Genomic DNA, 6,910 nt, shown 5'->3' on the forward strand with positions numbered 1-6,910 from the left:
TCACTTTTATACTTTTGATCTTTGATGTTCCTTAGCACTGTTTTCTGTCAGTGTTCTGATTTTATGCTATTGCAATTGTGATTGTAATAAAGGTGTACAACACTATCCAGGGTGTTTGCATCAAGGCCATTGTTTCAAGCATTTCTTCAGTGATTCCCCTGATTAAGACAAGAAACATCAACACCACCAGCAAAGGAGGAATAAAATGGGAGGACAATGCCAACAGGTTGCCTCCACATTTCAATGCTGGTACAGGTACCAACCCCCCACAACAACAACAACAACAGCAACAGCAACAGCATCTGTTACAGCCAGCAACACGAAGTAGGACAGCATAACACATGAGAATACCAGTATTCTGGACGTTCAGACCCAAAATTTGGTTCTTACATGCAAAAAGCATTTTTTGTCACCATGCAATTACATTCATGTCATGGCACACCTACATGAATCACAGGCAATTCTCACCAAAGAGGTTTTACCTCCCTGCAGCTACAGGGAATTAAAAAATTGTCTTATAAAAAACTTCACCTCGTGTACAGAGTTCAGGCTGCAGAGTTTAATGGCAGATGACTGTTTAAGCAATAAATTGCCGTGTCAACTTCTAAGTAAACTTCACTTGCTAACAAGCCAAGATTTAATACTGGAGCAATTACCATAAATGCTGTGGTTTAAAAGACTCCCTGAAAACATGAGATTCAGTTTGGGCAAGTGCTGGCAGAAAGAGCAGAAACAATGGGGCATGTATGGGGTTCAAACCAAGCAATGCTCTATATGGCATTATTTCAGCTGAGGCCGCCATATCAAGCATGTCAGAAACAAGTGAATGCAGTGGCCCCATATCAAGCATCATGAGCGAGGCACAAGCTACAACAATGGAACAGTTAGCAGCAGAGACAGTTCACAGTTTGGCCGTGCAGGTGGCAGCACTACATAACAAACAGCACACAAGAGGGTATAGTGCCAGAAATGGACAGTGGTGAGACTACTTGCAAGGCATCCAACATCCATGAACAAACAGATCCCTGTGTTGTTGGTTTCACCAAAGATTTGGCAACAAGGCTCACAAATGACCTGCACGATGTCAGTACCCAAATGCATTTGATGATCTCTAAAGGGTGCGCCAAGTTGTTACATGCAAACGTTAAGTCACCCGCAGAAGTATGTCATTTGTTCCCCTACCACACCTTCTGTGCCAGGTTCACAGGAAGTACTTGCAAATGATAATCTGTGCAGTGCACATTTGGATGCGTAACAGAAGATGATGTCCATGTTAACCATGTAGTCACCGCGTCTGTCAAGCACAAGTCATAAGGCAGGCCTGAACAAAATTTCCAAATGGGATACTATGTTCCACATACTGGAAGCAACAGGCAAGCAGCTAGACAGTTTTGAGCTGATAACTGGCATGGAAGGAACATGCACAAGGCATCATCACATCACATCCCAGCAACACCAGGTTATGAAAACGTCAGCTTTGAAGAGCTCTGCTTTTATGGATACTATCATGATCTGAGGGTAGGATTCACAGCCTTGGTGAACCAAGCAAAGTTGCTATTTGTAATAGGTTGATGCTCCAAAAAGAAGTTTTTGGTAGGTAGGGAACTGGGTGTCAATGTATTGCCTGAAGATAGCAGAGTTGCTCATCTACATTTAACAGCAACAAATAATTCAGCAGACAAAGTGTATGGAATCCAGTCATTAGTGTGAGATCTTGAGTTTTCAAGAGCACATGATATGATTACTATTGTTCACAGAATTCAACATAATTAGCGCTGTTTGAGGTGAAACCCACTTTTGGCATAAGTGAAAAATAGTTCTTTGTTCCTCCAAGAAAATCCTGCTTCAGTATTAACAATCCAGTCCATATCTAAAATAATGTTCTCACTCAACTCTGAAATTACGAGACATCTCTGTGCAAATTTTATGCCTGAAATTTTAAATGAGAGTAATACTTGTTTTGTTACAACTTTACTATGTCTTTCTATCTCCAATTTTCATTTACATTACAGGCATCTCAGCAAAGTTTGAAAAAAGTGCACTTCAGTCTGTGACACAACAGGTGGCTTGTTCCCATCTGTTTTATTTTTCTCTACTCCCAATAATAACAAAACTTTAAATAAAAAGTTTTGTCTTATTTTTATTACATTTATCTGTAGACATCCAGTGCATAGCTAAAAATCTCAAATAACTATTTACACATAATTTTTCTTAAATTTATTATTCAGATTATTGTTTCATCCATTCTAATTGCATTTGTGGTATTAGATTCCATTGTGGCATTATTACTTAAATGTTACAGTTAATTGATGTTAGAACTACAGTTCACCGCATTAAAGGATCCATAAGCTAATATTTTCATTTGAGGAAAGTGACTTACACTGTTTGAAAGATAAGCGTCCTAGCTTTCCCGTAAAGTATTTAAATTGATGAAAAACTAATTATCCTCTCCAATAATAAAAACTGAAGTTCTGAACCAGTACCTTTTCCCATCACAGATTTTGTCTGAACCACTGTTATATTCTTGACTTCAGCTTTTGTTACCTAAATTTTTCCGTACAAACTGACATACAGTATTCATTAAAGAATGGAAACTGCAGGCTGCAATATCAACAATATTATGAAAAGTATAGATTTTTACTTACAGTAACGATGACACGTTGAACTGCAGACAGGTACAGTGAAAAGACACGCATTGACATAAGCAAGTACAGTTCACACACACATGACTGCTACCTCCAGACACACCAGTCTGTTTTTATAAGACCACCTGAGTCATGAAACAGTCAGTCCATGGTTTGAGATGTCACAAGTAACATCTATATCAGAAGTGCTCTTGGTATTTGATTCATTTATCATTCAGCATATTCTCCATCTGTGAAACTCATGACATTTAATGTTTAATTACTTTTGAGTGACTTCAGTACATAAATTTAATGAACATTCTTTCTCAATTGTGTTACAGTTATCAAGAGTATATGAGGGTTGTACCGAAGGTAAGGTTCACAATGTGCTACAGCCTCGAGGGAAGGTGTTAGGCTAAATCCAACAACAGTGCTGTGCACAGTGGATCCCCCACTCTCAAGCCCGCCCGTCCGTGATTCACTATGTCACTCAGTGTTGGCTTGGCAGCCATCAGAGATGGAAGTGTTGATAGCCACTCCTGCCAAGTGCAAGGTTCGAGCAGTAATCTGGTTTCTCCACGCAAGGAAGTTACCGCCCATGGAGACTCATCGGCAGCTGACTGAGGTTTATGGTGAAGAGTGCATGTCCGTTCAGCATGCCTGCAAATGGTGCAGGGCTTTTGCTGGGGGTCGCACGGAAGTTCATGATTAAGAATGGACTGGAAGACCACCAATTTCAGATGCAACTGTTTAGAAGATCAACAGTGAGCTGCTCAAATATCGGAGGCTCACTGTCCGTGAACTTGTTGAATGCATTCCTGGAGCTTCCCATGGCACAATTGAAAGAACTCTAACAGAAATGTTGGGTTATCGCAAGGCGTGTGCTCGCAGGGTCCCCCGGATGCTGACTGATGGACACAAGGAGCAACGCCTTGACTGTGCTCGCAAGTTTCTTCAACAATGTGAAGGGGGAGGCAACAAGGAGAAGTTGTTGGACTCTTATCATCACGAGAGATGAAACATGGATGTTTCATTACACCCCCAAAACAAAACAACAATGTCGTCAGTGGCTTCACTCTGGTTCACCGCCACCAAAGAAATTCAAACAAACGTAGTCAGCAGGAAAGGTTATGGTGACTGTGTTTTGTGATCGGAAGGGGTACTCCTCATTGATTTCATGCAAACTGGGATGACAATAAACTCAGGTGGATATTGTGAAACATTGACCAAACTTTGGCGAGCAATCCACAATTGCCAGAGAGGATGACTGACGGAGAGATTAGTGCTTCTTCACGACAATGCTTGACCCCATGTTGCTTGTCGAACACAGGAGCTTTTGAAGAAATTTGGGTGGGCTGTTATGCCCCACCCCCCCCCGTACAGCCCAGACTTAGCCCCGGACTTAGCACCTCTTCCCTGAGCTAAAGGAACACTTAGGTGGCAAACGCTTCCAGAGCGACAATGAAGTCCGAGCAGAGATCACACACTCCCTTAGCAGATTAGTGGGAGACTTCTTTGACTTAGGACCACAAAAGCTGGAGCACCGTCTTCAAAAGTGTGTAAAAAAATGGAGACTATGTTGAAAAATAGACAGAAGTGTAAGCTTTTCAACAATGTATAAATTATTAACCATAAACAATGTTTTCTATTTGTAGAAAATATGGGAACCCCCATGAACCATGGACCTTGCCGCTGGTGGGGAGGCTTGCGTGCCTCAGCGATACAGATAGCCGTACCGTAGGTGCAACCACAACGGAGGGGTATCTGTTGAGAGGCCAGACAAATGTGTGGTTCCTGAAGAGGGGCAGCAGCCTTTTCAGTAGTTGCAAGGGCAACAGTCTGGATGATTGACTGATCTGGCCTTGTAACAATAACCAAAACGGCCTTGCTGTGCTGGTACTGCGAACGGCTGAAAGCAAGGGGAAACTACAGCCGTAATTTTTCCCGAGGGCATGCAGCTTTGCTGTATGATTAAATGATGATGGCGTCCTCTTGGGTAAAATATTCCGGAGGTAAAATAGTCCCCCATTCGGATCTCCGGGCGGGGACTACTCAAGAGGATGTCGTTATCAGGAGAAAGAAAACTGGCGTTCTACGGATCGGAGCGTGGAATGTCAGATCCCTTAATCGGGCAGGTAGGTTAGAAAATTTAAAAAGGGAAATGGATAGGTTGAAGTTAGATATAGTGGGAATTAGTGAAGTTCGATGGCAGGAGGAACAAGACTTCTGGTCAGGTGACTACAGGGTTATAAACACAAAATCAAATAGGGGTAATGCAGGAGTAGGTTTAATAATGAATAGGAAAATAGGAATGCGGGTAAGCTACTACAAACAGCATAGTGAACGCATTATTGTGGCCAAGATAGATACGAAGCCCACACCTACTACAGTAGTACAAGTTTATATGCCAACTAGCTCTGCAGATGACGAAGAAATTGAAGAAATGTATGATGAAATAAAAGAAATTATTCAGATTGTGAAGGGAGACGAAAATTTAATAGTCATGGGTGACTGGAATTCGAGTGTAGGAAAAGGGAGAGAAGGAAACATAGTAGGTGAATATGGATTGGGGGACAGAAATGAAAGAGGAAGCCGCCTTGTAGAATTTTGCACAGAACACAACATAATCATAACTAACACTTGGTTTAAGAATCATGAAAGAAGGTTGTATACATGGAAGAACCCTGGAGATACTAAAAGGTATCAGATAGATTATATAATGGTAAGACAGAGATTTAGGAACCAGGTTTTAAATTGTAAGACATTTCCAGGGGCAGATGTGGGCTCTGACCACAATCTATTGGTTATGACCTGTAGATTAAAACTGAAGAAACTGCAAAAAGGTGGGAATTTAAGGAGATGGGATCTGGATAAACTAAAAGAACCAGAGGTTGTACAGAGATTCAGGGAGAGCATAAGGGAGCAATTGACAGGAATGGGGGAAATAAATACAGTAGAAGAAGAATGGGTAGCTTTGAGGGATGAAGTAGTGAAGGCAGCAGAGGATCAAGTAGGTAAAAAGACGAGGGCTAGTAGAAATCCTTGGGTAACAGAAGAAATACTGAATTTAATTGATGAAAGGAGAAAATATAAAAATGCAGTAAGTGAAACAGGCAAAAAGGAATACAAACATCTCAAAAATGAGATCGACAGGAAGTGCATAATGGCTAAGCAGGGATGGCTAGAGGACAAATGTAAGGATGTAGAGGCCTATCTCACTAGGGGTAAGATAGATACCGCCTACAGGAAAATTAAAGAGACCTTTGGAGATAAGAGAACGACTTGTATGAATATCAAGAGCTCAGATGGAAACCCAGTTCTAAGCAAAGAAGGGAAAGCAGAAAGGTGGAAGGAGTATATAGAGGGTCTATACAAGGGCGATGTACTTGAGGACAATATTATGGAAATGGAAGAGGATGTAGATGAAGATGAAATGGGAGATATGATACTGCGTGAAGAGTTTGACAGAGCACTGAAAGACCTGAGTCGAAACAAGGCCCCCGGAGTAGACAATATTCCATTGGAACTACTGACGGCCGTGGGAGAGCCAGTCCTGACAAAACTCTACCATCTGGTGAGCAAGATGTATGAAACAGGCGAAATACCCTCAGACTTCAAGAAGAACATAATAATTCCAATCCCAAAGAAAGCAGGTGTTGACAGATGTGAAAATTACCGAACTATCAGCTTAATAAGTCACAGCTGCAAAATACTAACACGAATTCTTTACAGATGAATGGAAAAACTAGTAGAAGCCAACCTCGGGGAAGATCAGTTTGGATTCCGTAGAAACACTGGAACACGTGAGGCAATACTGACCTTACGACTTATCTTAGAAGAAAGATTAAGGAAAGGCAAACCTACGTTTCTAGCATTTGTAGACTTAGAGAAAGCTTTTGACAATGTTGACTGGAATACTCTCTTTCAAATTCTAAAGGTGGCAGGGGTAAAATACAGGGAGCGAAAGGCTATTTACAATTTGTACAGAAACCAGATGGCAGTTATAAGAGTCGAGGGACATGAAAGGGAAGCAGTGGTTGGGAAGGGAGTAAGACAGGGTTGTAGCCTCTCCCCGATGTTGTTCAATCTGTATATTGAGCAAGCAGTAAAGGAAACAAAAGAAAAATTCGGAGTAGGTATTAAAATTCATGGAGAAGAAATAAAAACTATGAGGTTCGCCGATGACATTGTAATTCTGTCAGAGACAGCAAAGGACTTGGAAGAGCAGTTGAATGGAATGGACAGTGTCTTGAAAGGAGGATATAAGATGAACATCAACAAAAGCA

The sequence above is a fragment of the Schistocerca piceifrons genome, chromosome 1 (assembly GCF_021461385.2).
Source record: "Schistocerca piceifrons isolate TAMUIC-IGC-003096 chromosome 1, iqSchPice1.1, whole genome shotgun sequence".
NCBI classification, from domain to species: Eukaryota; Metazoa; Arthropoda; class Insecta; order Orthoptera; family Acrididae; genus Schistocerca; species Schistocerca piceifrons.